The following is a 17,055-nucleotide window of genomic DNA, read 5'->3' on the forward strand; positions in this document are numbered from 1 at the left end:
GAGATGGAAAGATGCTGGTCACTTTTTTAATCATATATTATTCTACATGTCTTTAGATAACCCTTCCTATTCACAGATAGTGGCATATACTCATACAAATGCAAACACACACAATTTTGAGGGCTTGATATCAGATTTAATTTCATGATTTCATGCTACATTTTCTTCTGTGTAATTAGGGAAACCATTTGTGTTTCACTTATTATATGTCACACACACCACCAATATATCTAAGGTTCTTTTTGTAGAAATCATCAGAAGAGTCCACTAAAATGATCTTAAGTGATAAGGAAAAACATTGGCTTCCAAGTGATATCTTGGAAGATGCCAAGATCCAAGACATCACCAAGACCCAGTTCTTCCCATCTTCTCTTTTCCTCCTCCCATAGTTTAGCTTCATCTCAAAGCTGACTCAATGGTCATGAGACATCTACCAGTATCACTTTGGTCAATCTACTTCTGTGGTCCATGTCCAGAGAATCTCTTCCTCAACTAGCAGATAATCTTGGTTACAGATTGGACCAATTTAATCCTGGTGCTCATCCATGAACAATTACAGTGGCAAGAAGGCAGAACTGTGCTGCTTGGCTGAGATACGCAGGACTCATTGACCCATCCTGGCTTCCTTCCCTTCCCTGCCCCCACATCCCCATCCTTTTCCTCCGTTTCTCAAGATATGATTCTTGGGGGAATCCAATCTAAAGCAGCATCTTCCCCCACCACCCAACTCAGCTATGAAAATCCCCAACTATCCTCACTGTACCTAAGAAAGTACCATGGATATAACAGGTGCTTTGTAGGTGTCAGATGGATCCATGAATCCCAACCTAGGGCTGTGGTGATCACATAGAACAAGATTTTGTCCCTTGTAGGTGCAAAGAGCCTTGTCCTCTATTCATTTCAACATTTCTTTCGATGCAGCATAATTTAAACAGAGATTGGTCTGTGTTTCTAAACCTTAGGAGATCATTCGCCTTGAAGCTTCATGCGACATTATAGTCACATGATGTTCCTATGGAAGGCAGAGTCACAGAGATTTCATAGACGAGATTCCACATACCAATATAGTAACTTCTGTAATATTCTCTATTTCACTCCATTACCAATACCATAACAGCTCACATCCTAAAATAAAAGTTGGAAAGTGGATGGAGAGTGACATCTAATCCTTGCTTCTGCCATTCTAAGAGGTACTGCTTCACCAATTAGGCAATTTGGATTCAAACTATTTATAATATTTCTAGACTGCCTACCATAGAATATAAACCAAATTCCTAAGGGGGTGATAAAACATTGTCCATGAGAAAAACAGAGGATTTAATAGGCCCATTCTAAAACAATCAACAGGGAAACAGAATTTAAGGAAGTAATGTCTTGTTCCTGATTGGAGATTAAGAAAGAAGGGAAGTAAATAGGTTTTATCCTCTGCTTTTTAGAACAGCTTGCAATTCTGTCTGAATCTTGAGTTTTTATGTGACTAATATTTGGCCTAAAATGTCTCAGAAACTAAAGAATAAAGGCATGTGTTTGTGTGTGTGCATATTCATGTGTATACAGAAAATATAAAAGTATTTTGATAGTACTTGTAACTAATCTAGGTATCAAAGGGGGTCCATATAGGATAGAAAGATTTAGGCAAAAAGAAGATGGAAGAAAAGTAATTCTACTTGTTTTACAATAAACAAGCTTTATTTGAGGCATAAATTGAAAATAACTATTTTTTAAGTAACAACTTCCTATTGAGTATAAATGACATACAATAAGCTCACATACTTAAAATATATAACTATAACCTTTGGCATACATATACATTCATGATAACATTGCTAAAATCAGGAAATGGACCTACTTGGGCCAGACATTGTGGTGTAGCAAGTTAAGCTTCTGTCTGGGACACCTGCATCTCATATCAGAGAGCCTGGGATCCACTTCCACCTCTGCCTCTGTTTCTGATCCAGTTTCCTGCTAATGCACCTGGGAGGTGGTAGATGATGGCTCAAGTATTGAGTCTCTGCCATTCATGCAGGAGACACAGATGGAGTTCTTGGCTCCAGGCTTCAGCTTGGCCAAGCAAGCCGCAGCTGCTGTGGGCATTTGGGGAGTAAACCAATGGAAAGAAGATCATTCTCTTTGTCTCTTTCTCACTCTGGCACTCTGACTTTCGCAGAAATAAAAATAAATAAACATGGATTGTGTGTTTGGATGGGTGTCTAAATGTACCTACGATTCTTCCTCAAAATCTCCTCATGTTCCTTTGTAATCCTTAGAAATCAATTTAATTCTTACTTCTTATTCTTTTTTTTTAGATTTCATTTATTTATTTGAGAAGTAGAGTTACAGACAGTGAGAGGGAGAGACGGAGAAAGGTCTTCCTTCCGTCGGTTCACTCCCCAAACGGCCACAACAGCTGGATCTGCGCTGATCCAAAGCCAGGAGCCAGGAGCTTCCTCCAGTTCTACATGGGTGCAGGGGCCCAAGGACTTGGGCCATTGTCTACTGGTACCCATAGGGGATGCTGGCACTTCAGGCCAGGGCTTTAACCTGCTGTGCCACAGAGCTGGCTTTTATCAGGCAGTTTAAATCTCAACAACATAGTCTCAGTGTGTGTTAGATGGCCCTGTCCCATGTAATAGTAAAATCTTGAAATCAGGCTTGTAGTTACAGCTTTTCTCCTTCCCATCCTTTGGGTCTGCTGTAGTGACAGCAGGGACATGAGCCAGCAATATTCTTGCTGACTCAGTGCTTTTTCTCTTCTCTCCCCCCTTGCTTTGTATACCTCCAGGACTGGAGCATGATGATTGAGAAAAGAGAAGTCCCAGGTTCTCATGTGAGTGGTCCTGGTGAGTGAGGGTACTGTGCTGGCTCTCCTTGCTGGAGGCTTTGGTGTTCAGTACTCCCTTCTAGCCAGCTGTTTACTCTGTTTCCACACCTGCCCTGGGGGTGCTTCAGTTGATGTCTTCAGCTCTCCAGGTCCTTTTCCAAAAGATACAGGATGACCCCAAGCAGGCTGTCTCTCATGTGGGCCCACATGTGTCCTAACTTTTATGGCCCCTTGAGATTTGAGTGGTCCTTCCAAATCTAGCAATCTCCTGTTTGTTCTACCCAACAAGCCAGCTGTCCATATTATCTGACACTCCAGATTTCTTGGACCTGACCAAGCCACCAAGTGCCTTCACTCCAGCGGTAACATATAAAGACTCCACTGTGGTCTTTTTGAGGTTCCCTTCATTTGATTTGAGATAAAGCTAGGAGTAGCTCCCAGTTTTCTCTCTTGAGGAGCTGCAACCCAAAACACAGACAGTTCTACCACATTCCTTTCTAATCTCCATCTCAGCTCATTTTTATCTTTGTTGTGAATGAAAGTTAAAAATTACAAAGTCAAGATTTTGTTTATCCTTTGCAAATCCTGCTTCTTGGCTTCTTACCTCACTTTGGATTAGAGTTTACATATTATCTTCTGCTAAAATTAAGAGAGGAAGAATCCCATTTGAACATTCTTTTTCATAAATTTCACATCATGGTGGCTAAATGATGCAGAGGAAATGTGAAAAATTATGTTTTTTTGTAGGCCTATGTTCCTGGTTTTTCGTTGTATTCCTTTAAGATGGTAAAGAGGTGTGGGATATAAACTACTCTCACCATGAATCTCAGGCCAGAGAATCACACAGTAACACCCCTTTCCTCTCTCCTTGCCAGTTATGCTTCAAGATGTAACAGAACATCATATGCTGACTTTTAGCAACATGGACCCAATAAATATTAGTAAAGTAAGTGTTTAAAAACACAGAAAGAATCATCAGTGTGTATATTTCCAAATGAAAGAATGTTCACTAGTCCCTGATTGATTCACCTTTGTACCTTACTAAGCCCCTAACACAGGGCCTAGTATGTAATAATGGTTTATACAAACGTTGTTGACTTTGTAGCAAATACTTCCAACTGTGTTGACATCTAAGTAAAAGCTCCATAGGCTACATGTATGGTGGCCATTAAGGATGAACTGTATTTCCAAGTGTGTCCTGCCCTTGGGTTCTGGGTTAGTTTGCCAATGAGAGGACACATGGATTTGGGAAAGTGTGAGCCACACAGTCTTCCTTTTCAGAGAAACTTATGGCAGTCAGCCACAGTCGACTTCTGGATCTCCTCTCTACCCCTGCATGTTTGCTGTGGGCCAACAAGCTCCCCACTCTGGCTCATCAGGATTCACTCCAATGAGTGTTTTCTTGGTCCTCAGAGTTGACCTTCATTCCCTCAACTTTTCCCACATATGAGTAAATCCTAATCTCTGTATTTCAATCCCTTGTTCCCCCGAAGTCTTGGAGGCTGTATTTTCTGGACTATGCTGATATAAGGGCTTACTGTGCCAGGCCATCAAGAACTTCAAGGGTTCTTGACTAGAAGGGTTGCACCATAAAAGGATTATTTAAGGAAATTGCATATTGGGAAGCCAGGAACCTATCCAACAGATGATGGTCACAACTGCCTCATTTTCCAGGTCATCCTGCTTTGAACATGTCACCAAGCTGGGGCTCTGATGATCTGAAGCAGAGGCAGCTACCTGGGGCTGGCTCTGCTGGCACGCCCCTCTCCGTGAGCTCAGTTTGCATGTCTGTGTGGACTGGGAGCACATGACAAGACAGTAGCACAGCTCTCTTTGTTCACACCTGGCACTGTTCTATGATGCGACAGGGAAAGAGAGTTGGAAGGAGAGGCAGAGCACCTGGCTTCGTCAATGGTGGGAACCTGAGCAAATCGCTCCCCATGCTGGGCTTTGGTGTCCTCTTCTGTTCAGTGGTCATGGAAAGCAATTATTCCAAGGGTGATATTTATGTCTAACATTCACAATCCACGGATCTACTGATAGCCATTTGATTTCCTTGGCTTGAAATGTCCCTGTAATCACTTCTCAGCCTTTTGGCTAAGATCAAGTGAAATGTCCCTGTAGACCAGGTCTGGGACCAGGTCAGCAAAGGCTAAGCCAGGCCTGGAAGCTGTAAACTCTCCCCTGGACCTGTGGCAGCTGATTTATGGGCATGACCTTGTTCTGGGACAGACGTGGGGGTAGCCAGGGAGGTGAGAACCCACAGGCACTAGAGAAGCAAACAACTGTGCCCACAAAGGCAGGGGCCAGAGAGGACTTGGCCATCGCAGCTGCTGACAGACAGACAAATGGTGGGACACGCCTTGCTCTTGCCTCTTGGCCCTTCTCTTGCAAGGCCTACTGCCACCTCTCTGTGTGATGATTGGGTTAAGAATTAGCCTCCATGGAGATTTACGGTGCCTAGAAGCTTCCCATGTTTTCCTGGGAAAGATTCCTTCATCAAGGAGGTGTCCTCTTTCACTTGTCCCAAAGCTCTAGGCCTAAGCCACACACAAATCTTGATTTCATCAGGCGTTCTCTGCTCTCCCAGCTGCTCCCACGTTCGCTCTGAAGACACGCACCCTTCCCTAGAAGTTTTATTGTTTCCCCCGCTGCTTCATTTTCTCATGAGTTCCTTCCTGGGGAGCTGGGACTCAGCCAACCTTTTCTTGTGGGAAAGAGACCCCTGCTCCCAGAAGAAAGCCCCCTTCTGCCTTCATTAGATCTCCTGTTGCATTAAAAAAAGAAAGACAATAAAACTCTTCCTCTTGGAGCTTTTTATAGATTTTCTCATTAAGAGAATTAAGAGCAATCAAAGCCAAATCCATAGCTGCTTCACTTTAGACAAGTCATCTTGAAGCCCTATGCTACACAAGTCAAATATGGTTGTTGACTGCCAGCAGTGAATTCCCAAGGTAGGTTGGTGGCATCTTCGCTGCAGTGTAGCCAGAGGGAAAGGGAACACCAGGTTGTGGTACTCTGGGCTGCACCTTTCTACCCAACAGCACTCTCCTCCTGGCCTTAAGGAGCCTCCACTGGCTTCGGACTGTGTATCTGTACAGGGCCTGCACAGCTGCAAAACATCCAGACTCAACACATTCAAGTAGTGAGCTCTCCACTCATGGAAAGGTTTGCATGGAGGATCACTGCTCCTCTCCTGGCCGAGAAACTGACAGTATGACTGCAAAATGCTCTTATACTTGGAACCCCCAGGGCTCATTTGTCTTGGTTTCAGAACATCAGCTCCATCAAAAAAGGCTCTGGTTGGGAATACAATGGTCCCCATAGCAGGGCACCTAGGTGAACCCAAGGGAAATATCTCATCAGATCCTTTGCAGCCAAACCAGAGCTTCTCAGTACAGTGATAGAAGTTGAATAATAGGCCATTGGCCATGCAATTGGCTCATTGTAGTTTTCCACTTTATGCTGAAGATAACTTATGGTAACATTAGCTTGATGACTGAGACATTAAATTATATTGAATTATGCAGTGATCCGAGAGTCATAAGAAGTTAATTACTGCTCTCTTTCTCTATATGCTCTGGGGGAAAGCAGTTTCCTTTTCTTGGTCTCAGTTTCCTTATCTGTGAAAGTCTAGGATTGGTCTGTGTCTGCATTCTCAAAAAATGGCTCCAGGGAGCTTAATTCCATTACACATCTCACATAAAATGATTGTTTGATAATTATATTCTTTAGAAAATGATAATGCTGATGTACCTGTGAAGTGGTCCAAATAGATATGCAATGAAGACATCTATTTATCTTCATTTAAATTTGTGTTTCTGGAATATCTTTGAGCACCCAAGTCATTTTGTACCAGTCTGCATCTTTTTCACCCAAGAAATGCTCCTCAGCACACACCTGGGTAATAGCCAACCAAATAATCTCTTAGATAATCCCCGTAACCCCCATGGTAGAGAATTTCCAACAAAATCTTTATTGTGATGTCTTGAGCAAGACCATGCTATCGATACTTCTGGTTTTCTTCCCTAATCGGTGTTCCTACGGGCTCTCCATGTACTCCTTCCTCTGCCTCCAACAATGTCCACTATAGCCTTGTCATATCAATTGCACTTCTACTTTGTGTTTTGCATCCCTCAGGTCCCGGTTGGGTGTTTGTTTCGTGTCTTTCACTTTCCTGATCACATCTACACTAGACTAAAAGCTCCATGACAACTGGGACCAAGCATGTGGTGCTCTCCATTCTACCTCCAGTGTCTAAGAAAGTATTTGAAATGTAGGAGACCCTCAGGAAGTGTTTATTGAATGGTAAGGCACAAATGAAGTGACTTGAGGAATTGCTCCCTTAGTTTGAATGAGGGAAGAGATATTCTCTTTTATGGGAAAGGAGAAAACTGATTTATTTCAGTAAGGAAGTTGTAGATAGGAAGATGTCAGAGTCCAAGACAGAACTGGCTGCCTGTGTTGGAGAGAGCTCCCCATGACTGAGCATGCTCACCATAAACATCAAGGAGCCATCACCAGTGGGAATTGCGGATTAAATGACTTTGTCATTCCCTTCTAATGCTAAGAATCTAGGATTTAATTCTTCTTTAATCAGATCTGTGTAGTCCCTATACACCTATAAAATGAGGTCTCTTTTGTTATATATCTTTGGATTTGAGAACTACAATTAAACTTCAACAATAATTAATTTACTAGCAATCTATTACATTAATAATAGCAGTCTAATGCATTAATGAAAATGCAGCTTGCATGTGGGAGTCAAGCAACAATTAAGTATTCTTACATAGCTCTTCTAAAATCTTTTCAAGAGAGATTATATTTTTAAAGTATAGGATACAATATTAATTTTACAATATACAGAATTAAACAAACAGTATAGAACACTATGATGCTAACCTGGATCCATGCAGAAGAAAAAAGATGGGAAGAAAATACACACAATGCAAGATATTTGGGTAAGGAATATGGGATCAGAAGTAGTTTGTTTTCTAATTTGCTTCTTTCAAATTCTTCTCCAATACTTTATAAGGTTTTTAATTGTAAAATTTTTAAAGATTTATTTTATTTATTTAAAGGGCAAAGTTAGAGAGAGGAAGAGACACAGAGGAAGAGAGAGAGAGATCTTCCATCTGCTGGTTCACTCCTCAGATATCCACAGCAGCCAGAGCTGTGCCAGGCCAAATCCAGGAGCCAGGAGCTTCATCCAGGTCTCCCAATGGGGGCAGGGGACCAGGCACTTGGGCCATCTTCCTCTGCTTTCCCAGGCCATTAACAGGGAGCTGCAATGGAAGTGGAGCAGCTGGGACTTCGTCTGGTGCCCATATGGGATACCGGTGTCAAAAGCAGCAGTTTTCCCCTCCATGCCACAGCACCAGACCCCTTAATTGTCAATTTTTTGAAGATAAAAATAAAACTAGAAACAACAGAAAATATGCTCTTTGGCACTGCAAAGATTATTTTGACTTTTTTCCAGCTGAGGTTTGGGATCCTTGCTCCAAGTTGACTGGCCTCTGAGGATAATTCTGGCCTCACTCTTCTTGCCCAGCTGTTTTGAAGTGTTCTTTACAAAAAGACAGAGTGACAGCAGTCGGCCCAAACTCAAACACTTTGTTTAGTTATTGATGACCCCCAAAACCCTAACGCAGAGACCTGGTGGATATTGAAAAGTTGGGAATTTTCACCTTCATCTGCCTTCATTTTCTGTTTTTTTTTTTTTTTTTTTTTTTTTTTTTTTTTTTTTTTAATTTCCAGAGGCTGCAGAAGGCGGAGGGGTGGCAGTTAGCCCGGGTCAGCAACCTTCTTTCTTTGTCCTAAGATAAATCCCAAAAGCTATTACCAGGAAAAAAAGAGGGGGAAAAATAGTCTCTGTTTGGCTTTTTGCTGCCGTGGTCATAAACAGCAGTCTGAGATCACGGGTGTTGTGGGTGCACAGGGCTTAATCTCCGCCAGGTTTTCTCTCCATAAACATCCTTTCAGCTGTCCTGGCCCAAGACATCTTTTCCCTTGTGAGGCTGAAGCATGGCTTTCAATGGAGCGACCTGGTGTTTTGCTCCCAATGGACCCAACTACTGATTCTGATTCCACACGCCTGACAAGCCTGATCTCACTCATGCTCCAGCTCTTTGGACCCACAGCAGTCCCCAGCCTGGTGGTTAAGTCTAATTCAGTGGAACAGAGAGGCCTACCTCTGTAGAAGGACCACGACTTTGGGGAGTCAGAACAATTTCAGTTACCTAACTTCCAGGAGCCTTCCTTTCTCCTCCGGTAACACAATAAAACCATCCCTGCCTGAGGACCGTCTTGCAGATTGCACAAAGAATCAGGGGCAAAGTGCCTGATAGAGTAAACCGGGGTTCCTATTCCTACGGTTGCAAACTACATCTCAGAACCACGGTTGCCCAGTACTGTGGATGAAGTAGAATGAGTGCTAAGGAAACCAGGATGGGGAGGATTCTGGGACCCAGGTGTTGTGCAGAAAGGGTGAAAGAAATGGGCACATTGAGTGTAGAGAAGATCAGGGAGTTATAACAACTGGCTCCAAATCTGTAATTCATTCAAATCTGGAAGAAGGAATTGAATAGGCTAATCCTCTGCCTTGCGGCGCCAGCACACCAGGTTCTAGTCCCGGTCAGGGCACCGGATTCTGTCCCGGTTGCCCCTCTTCCAGGCCAGCTCTCTGCTGTGGCCTGGGAGTGCAGTGGAGGATGGCCCAAGTGCTTGGGCCCTGCACCCCATGGGAAACCAGGAGAAGCATCTGGCTCCTGCCTTCGGATCAGCACGGTGCGACAGCCGCAGTGTGCAGGCTGCGGCAGCCATTGGAGGGTGAACCAATGGCAAAGGAAGACCTTTCTCTCTGTCTCTCTCTCTCACTGTCCACTCTGCCTGTCAAACAATAAAAAAAAATTTAAAAAAAGAAGGAATTGATATGTTCTATGTTTATTTTTCCCCGGTGACTGGATAAATATTTGTTGGATGCTGTCTATGTGCCAGACTTTGCTTATCACTGAAGATAGATGAAGGAACAAGAGATTTCCTGCCCTCTTTCAGTTTTTAATTGAGTTGAAAAAACAAACATTGAGTGAGTGATTTTAAGTGTAATTTGGTAATAAAGGGTGGGGGTGAGGGGAATGTCCAGGCACTGTGTGGTTCCAGCATCTGGAAACTGCAGGGTGATTGGTTTCAACGTACTAACCAAAAGAAAGGCAAGCAGTGGAATTGCGTTGGGCAGTTTGTGTGCTGTATCAACTTCCTATTGAGAGGCTGACTGATGACTGAAACCCAGGCCTTTTTGCTCCTGAAATCATGCACCCACAGGGCTGCATCTATTGAGAAGTGGCACCTTTCTCTAATTTTTCTAATTTTCTATTTTTCTAATTTCTAATTTTCTATTTCAGTAACAGTCCTGATCTGAAGTCTCCAGATAATGATACAAGCAGTATCTAGGCTAAAGATATTCTTGCTGCACATTGTTTGATTTTTGTCTTCATTTTCAGTTTGAGTTAGTGATCAGATTGTAAAGTTCAGAAGATTTCACATAGAATTGCCAGAATTCATGTTGGATTCAGATGTCCAGGTCCTACAGAAATAAGGACAGTCTGTGTTCCTACAAGAAGAAAATTACCTGGAGGTGAGCTGCTTCCTTCTGAGAACTAAAGAAACCCCAACCCCAATCCTAATCATTTTCTCAAGTATTTTCCGCATCCTTGGATCCCATACACTTGACTTTAATACCCTTGTTTTCTTTACGTATCCAGCACTGCATGGAACAGGCTGTCCATTGAGCAATGGCCTCCATCCTGGGTGCTGTTCCAATGACAAGGGCAGAAGTGCAGTCTGCAGTCAGAGGTGGTATGCCAGAGTCTCCTACACCAGAAATAAGATTTGATTGAGCTTTAGGTTCTTGTAGGCGCATGGCATTGGATGAAGGTTGGCCCTTAGTCTCGTATTACAGTCATTATGTCAGTGGCACCCAAGTATATGGATGAAAATAACAGCTTTCCTCTATACATTTGTTCACATGATCACATCAACCATCTGAATATTCAACAAACTTTTAAGGGATTCCTGATGTGGATCCAGCAGTATATTATGTGACATAAAAGAATTACAAACTTACTTTGTTTTGAATTTATTATTCAGTCTATCAAGTGACAGAATGGTCAACCAGCTAACTGTCATGGGCAGAACTACATCCTCCTAAAATGCACATGTTGAAATTCTCACCCCACCTCCAACCCCTGCCCAGGGAACTCAAACAGTAACAGTATTTGGAGACAGAGCCTTTAAGGAGGTAACAAGTTAACATGGAGTCTTTAACTGGATTCTCATCCAATATAACTAATGCCTTTATAAGAAGAAGTGAAGGGCCGGCACCATGGCATAGCAGATGAAGCAGTCACCTGTGACGCTGGCATCCCACATGGGCACCAGTTCATGTCCAGGCTGCCCCACTTTCAATCCAATAGTCAGGGAAAAACAACAGAAGATGTCCCAATTGTTTGGGCCCCTACGACCTATGTGGGAAACCAGAATGAAGTTCCTCGTTCCTGGCTTTGTCCTGACTCAGTGCTGACCATTGCAATAACATGAGTAGTGAAACAGAGGATGTAAGATCTCTCTGTCTCTCCTGCTTTCTCTATAACTCTGACTTTATAAATAAATAAACAAATCTTTTTAAAAAGAATAGATTAGGACACAGAGAGACCACCGTGTGAAGAAATAGCAAAAAGGTAGCCACCTCCAAGCCAAACAGAGAATCTTCAAAAAGAAGAGAAAAAAAAAGCTGGACATACTAATGTTTTCATCTTGGGCTTCCAGTCTTCAGAATTAGGAGAAAATAATTTTCTGTCGCTTTTAAGCTACCCAGCGTGCAGTGTCTTGTTATGACACCCCTAGAAAATTAATATACTCACAAGCCCACCAACAAGCTAACTAATGCAAATCAAAGAGCCAATAAAATAGGAGGAAAAGCTTGCATGTGAACTTTTCCACCAACAACCACAGTGGGTCTTATGGTGAGAGCTGGAGCGCATCACCACCCTGTTGGCAACCCCACAATGGCTTTTTCTTGTACTGGCAGAAAATCTAAGCTCTGTTCTGCAAAGGCTTCGTGAGGTCCAGCCCCCACCCAATCAGCACCTTGCTTTGTGCCACAGTCTCCTTCCTCAAGCCACGTGGCCACCTTCACCTTTGTGTTCCCCCTGTGAGCTGAACACCAGGGTCTTTCCCAACTCAGCCCTTGGCGTGCTCTGCTCTTTCTACTGGGGACTCTCTTCCCCTCTGCTTGTTCAAAAGCTTTCCTCATCTCTCCCAGCCAAGGATGGAGGAATGGGGAGTTAAAGGAAGACGAGGGAGGAACCTCTGTTTTCTGAGCTTCAGCAGCAGGTAAGGAAGGCACTCTGCTCAGTGTTCTGCATCCATTAGTTAATAAAGAGTGTCCTGGGGTGGAGATCATTAACCTCATTTGAAAAATGAAGCCCATCCAGTGAAGTCACTAGGCTAAGTAAGAACGAGGGATGGGGTTGATTCTGTATCCTTCTGGCTGGAGAGCCCCACCTCCTCCTGTTGCCCACAGTGTCTCGTCTCCTCCCGGAGGAGATGGAGCTGGGTTTTGCTGGCCTGTATCAGAAGTCTTATAACTTTGGAGTTTTTTCTTTAAGTTATACAGGCTCTCTGTAGACTTTTCTTTTAGTTGCAATCGATCACTGCAATCCTCATTGTCTGTTTCTCTCTGCTGAACTTACAGTGTTTTTAGAAATCTGTTCCTTCTATTTAAGCTGGTCATCTTCAGAAGTGCTTGTGTCTGAGCTAGGCTGGGTTGTAAAAGAGACTGAGCAGGGGAAATGAGAGAGACAAGGAGAAGGCGCAAAGCTGTGGTGACTGAAGCACTATGAAGTCAGCAGAGTGTGAACAGCTGGGAGCTGTAAGCCCTGGATTCACTGCCCCAGCTTCGCTTACAGAGCCATGTAAGGTCGCGTTGTCACCCTGAACTTGAGCTGGAGAAGAGGAATAGGAGTAATACTTATCTTCTGGGGGTACTCTGCAGAAAACTGGGAGTCGTACAGATTATAAGATAGTATCAAGATGAGAGGTATTGACAATATCATTGTTTTGTAAAAAAGTGTTCAGGATGAAATGAACCTGAACTCAAGTTCATGGAATAGAGACCAGGACTAAGGAATGTGGCTTGGTCATGGTGTTGCCTCCATAGCTATAGAAATTCTGCTTTATCCTAGCTGAGGGTCAGTGCCTTCAGAAGTCCTAGCTCATGAGCACAGCTATATTCCCTGAGCAGTGAATGATGACCACAGTCTAGCAATGATTAGCATTGAGATTGGAAGTGAGCATCCCCTCCAGAGCACAAAGCTGGGATACAGCAATTCTTTATTTATTTATTTATTTTGACATGCAGAGTGGACAGAGAGAGAGATAGAGAGAGGTCTTTCTTTGCCGTTGGTTCACCCTCCAATGGCCGCCACGGCTGGCGCACTGCGGATGGCGCACCGCGCTGATCTGATGGCAAGAGCCAGGTGCTTCTCCTGGTCTCCCATGGGGTACAGGGCCCAAGGACTTGGGCCATCCTCCACTGCACTCCTGGGCCATAGCAGAGAGCTGGCCTGGAAGAGGGGCAACCGGGACAGAATCCGGTGCCCTGACCGGGACTAGAACCCGGTTCTAGGCAAGGTGGAGGATTAGCCTAGTGAGCCGCAGCGCCGGCTGGGAGGATACAGCAATTCTGTTCCATTTCCCAATGGGAGGGGTCGGAAAGAACCGAAAAGCTGTTGAGCCAAAACTAAATAAGCCAAGGTTTAAAGAAGGCTTGGGTAACCAGTACGCTAAATGGGAAACCAAGGCCAAAGTCCTACTAGATGGACAGCAGCCTGTGTGGCTGCTGCTGTGTGCTGCTCTCTTGCTGCTATAGTGAAGAACATGGTGCTCAGTAGCTGAGGATGCTGGGCCTTCAGGTGTTGCTGAGATCCCCTTGCTGAAGGTCCACATTCGCGGACCCACTACAGGAGTATACGGGTCTGGCCATTTCAGTACCACCAAATAAACCTCCTCACAGCTCCCAGTGCATTGACAAGTGCCGTGCTGGGCCAGCACCACAGCTGTATTTCTCCTTCTGCTCAGTCCTACCTTCTTCCCCTCTCTTTCACTGGAGTTGACCCCAGGGCACTATTCAGTAAATGTCAGGGATGCTGGGCTTTGTCTCAGAGTCTGCTTTCCTGGGAACTCCATCTGCAATAAAGCTCCACTGAGGTCTACATAAAGGTATGGCTTGGTCAGAGAGTAGAGTAGATAGAGTTCCTCTCAAGAAAATAGAATAGCAGGTCTAGGATGATGTGACTCATTCCAAACCTTGTGGCCTGGTCCCACATGTCATTGTCAGGGTTGGTTGGGGACCAGGCAACACTGGATGTGAATTATAAGGAAATACATAAAAGCAAGGCTCAGAAGACAAGGAGAGAAAGCACCAAATTCACATATATTCACCATCTCACTCTGCTCAAACTCTCAGGTACAGTAATCATGCCAACTCAGACCAGAAGACTGGATAGTACCAGTACCAAAGACTAGGGCTTCTTTTTTTTTTAATTATTTATGTGTTTATTGTGGGGGGAGGGCATGGGGATTACCCCTCCTCTGGTTCACTCTCCATTTGCCCTCAACAGCCAGAGCTGGAACAGGCCAAAGCCAATAGCGTGGAACTCATTTTGGGTTTCCCACATGGATGACAGGGACCCAGATACTTGAGCCATCATCTGCTGCCTCTCAGGGTGCCACATAGCAGCAAGTTGGATCAGAAGTGGAAATAGAACTTGAACCCAGGTATTCTGATACTGTACTAACATCTGTTCCAAAACCAAGACTATTGAGCACAGAGAATATGGTACAAATTTTCCTTATGAATTTTCAGGAGGTGGTGGATGAAGTCCTAAGTTGATGGAGCTGAGATAGCAACAAATACCATTTTGGATCCATCTTTTCCTAGTTAATAACAACTAACCTTATTAATAAATGAGACACTGTGCTCAGCATATACCATAGATTATCTCATTTTTTTTATATACAGAAGATCAGTTTAGTATATATTAGGTAAAGATTTCAACAGTTTGCCCCTATATAACAACACAAAGTGAAAAAAATACTGTTGGAGCACTAGTTATAGCATTAAATAACATTGTACAGCACATTAAAGACAGAGATCCTACATAATATTTTTTAAAAATTAATTAATTTTCATAGATTATCTCATTTAATCCTCACAACAATTGTATTTGTTAGGTACTCTTCTGAACTCCACTGTACAGATTCTATGGTTGAGTGTGTGTGCCCTTCCAAAATTTATATTGGAACTTAGCCCCCAAGGTGATATTCTGAGAGGTGGGACCTTTTGGAACCCTGTAGGTAGGTCACAAGAATGGAGCCCTCATGGGTGGGATTAGTGCCCTTGTAAAAGGGCTGAGGGAACTATTTAGTTCCTTCTAGCCCTTCAGCCAGGTAAAGACTTTATGCCTGCTCCCTCTGGAAGACACAGCTACAAGGTGTCATCATGGAAGCAGATAGCAAGCCCTTACCAGATATTGAATCTGCTGGTTTCTTGTATACTCCTCAATCCTCTGACTATAAGAAAATAAACTCCTCTTGTTTATAAATTACCCAGACCAGGTGTTTTGTTATAGATGCAAGAACAAACTAAATAAATGGTGAAAAAATCAAGCTCATAGAAGGCAAAGCAAAGAGTCCCTGTTCAAGTGCCATTTTGCTTGTATGGGGTGTGTCCCACAAGAGCCTTCCACAAATTTCATCTTGGTGGGAGTTTCTTTTTGTGCTTGTGCCTTGCAGCTGGATAATGGAGTTGTCACTGGCATTGGATTACCCTAGGCGACAGAGACATGGCTTCCTTGGCTTTTGGCGCCAAGGGCTATTATCCTGCTTGTCCACAAAGAGAAAGCATTTGTCCCTTCCAAGCGATAGCAGTGTAAGTCAAGGCTCTTATCACAGGCAGGGAGTGCATAAGGTAAGATACGTTGAGTAGGATTGTCAATGATTACAAGAAATATTTGTTAATAAAAAAGTTAATGAATGGATGAATTTACTGAGGTTTAAATCAGTCAGAGGATATGCAATATATGTGTTTATGTGTAAAGTATTGGTCAACCCCTGTTGTTTCTGCAAATTGCGAGAGGATTCGAGCTACAAGGCTAATATCAAGGCAATATTTGATTTGCGTTCTCCTCTGACAGCATTTGTTTATTTATCTAACCAATTTTTGAATGGCTAATCTGTCAAGTGCAGCTCTAGATGATTTGAATATAGCAGTGAGTGAGACACACAGAAATTGTGTACTCAGAAAATTGTATTCTAGTGTGTATGTGGAGCAGACTAGAGGGCTGACAATAAAAAGAGATAATTTAACAATAGGGTATCTTAGAGCAACTAGAACTGTCCAGAGAAAATGAAAATAGAAGTGAGAATCAGGGAGACAGCGTGGCGTGTTTCTGTATTCCAAGGGTGGTCAGAGAGGGCTCACTGAGAAGCTGCTAGAGCAGAGACTTGAAGAAGGGGAGGATGTGCACCACACAGGCACCTGGGAAAGGTGTCCCAGGCAGACAGAGCAGCCAGTGCTTAGGCCCCAAGGTGGGAACACACAGAGAACATTCTAGTAAGGGAACCAGGGACTGAGGGGAAGAGACCTGGAAAATCTGCAAAAAGCTGATGCTGTAGTTTGGACATGGTTTGTCTCCTCTGAAACCCATGTTGGAGTCTAATCCCCACTGTGAACTTTTAAAAGTGTAGAAATGGCCGGCGCTGCAGCTCACTAGGCTAATCCTCTGTCTGCGGCACTAGCACACCGGGTTCTAGTCCTGGTTGGGGTGCTGGTTTCTGTCCCGGTTGCCCCTCTTCCAGGCCAGCTCTCTGCTGTGGCCTGGGAGGGCAGTGGAGGATGGCCCAAGTGCTTGGGCCCTGCACCCACATGGGAGACTGGGAGGAGGCACCTGGCTCCTGGCTTCAGACCAGCGCAGTGAGCCGGCCACAGCGGCCATTTGGGGGGTGAACCAACAGAAAGGAAAACCTTTCTCTCTGTCTCTCTTTCTCACTGTCTAACTCTGCCTGTCAATAAATAAATAAATAAATAAAAAGGTGTAGAAACTGAATCCACCAATGGTGTTTAGAGGTGGGGCTTTGGGGAGGTGGCTAGAGTTAGGTAAGGTCACCAGGGTGAA

The sequence above is a fragment of the Lepus europaeus genome, chromosome 7 (assembly GCF_033115175.1).
Source record: "Lepus europaeus isolate LE1 chromosome 7, mLepTim1.pri, whole genome shotgun sequence".
NCBI lineage: Eukaryota > Metazoa > Chordata > Mammalia > Lagomorpha > Leporidae > Lepus > Lepus europaeus.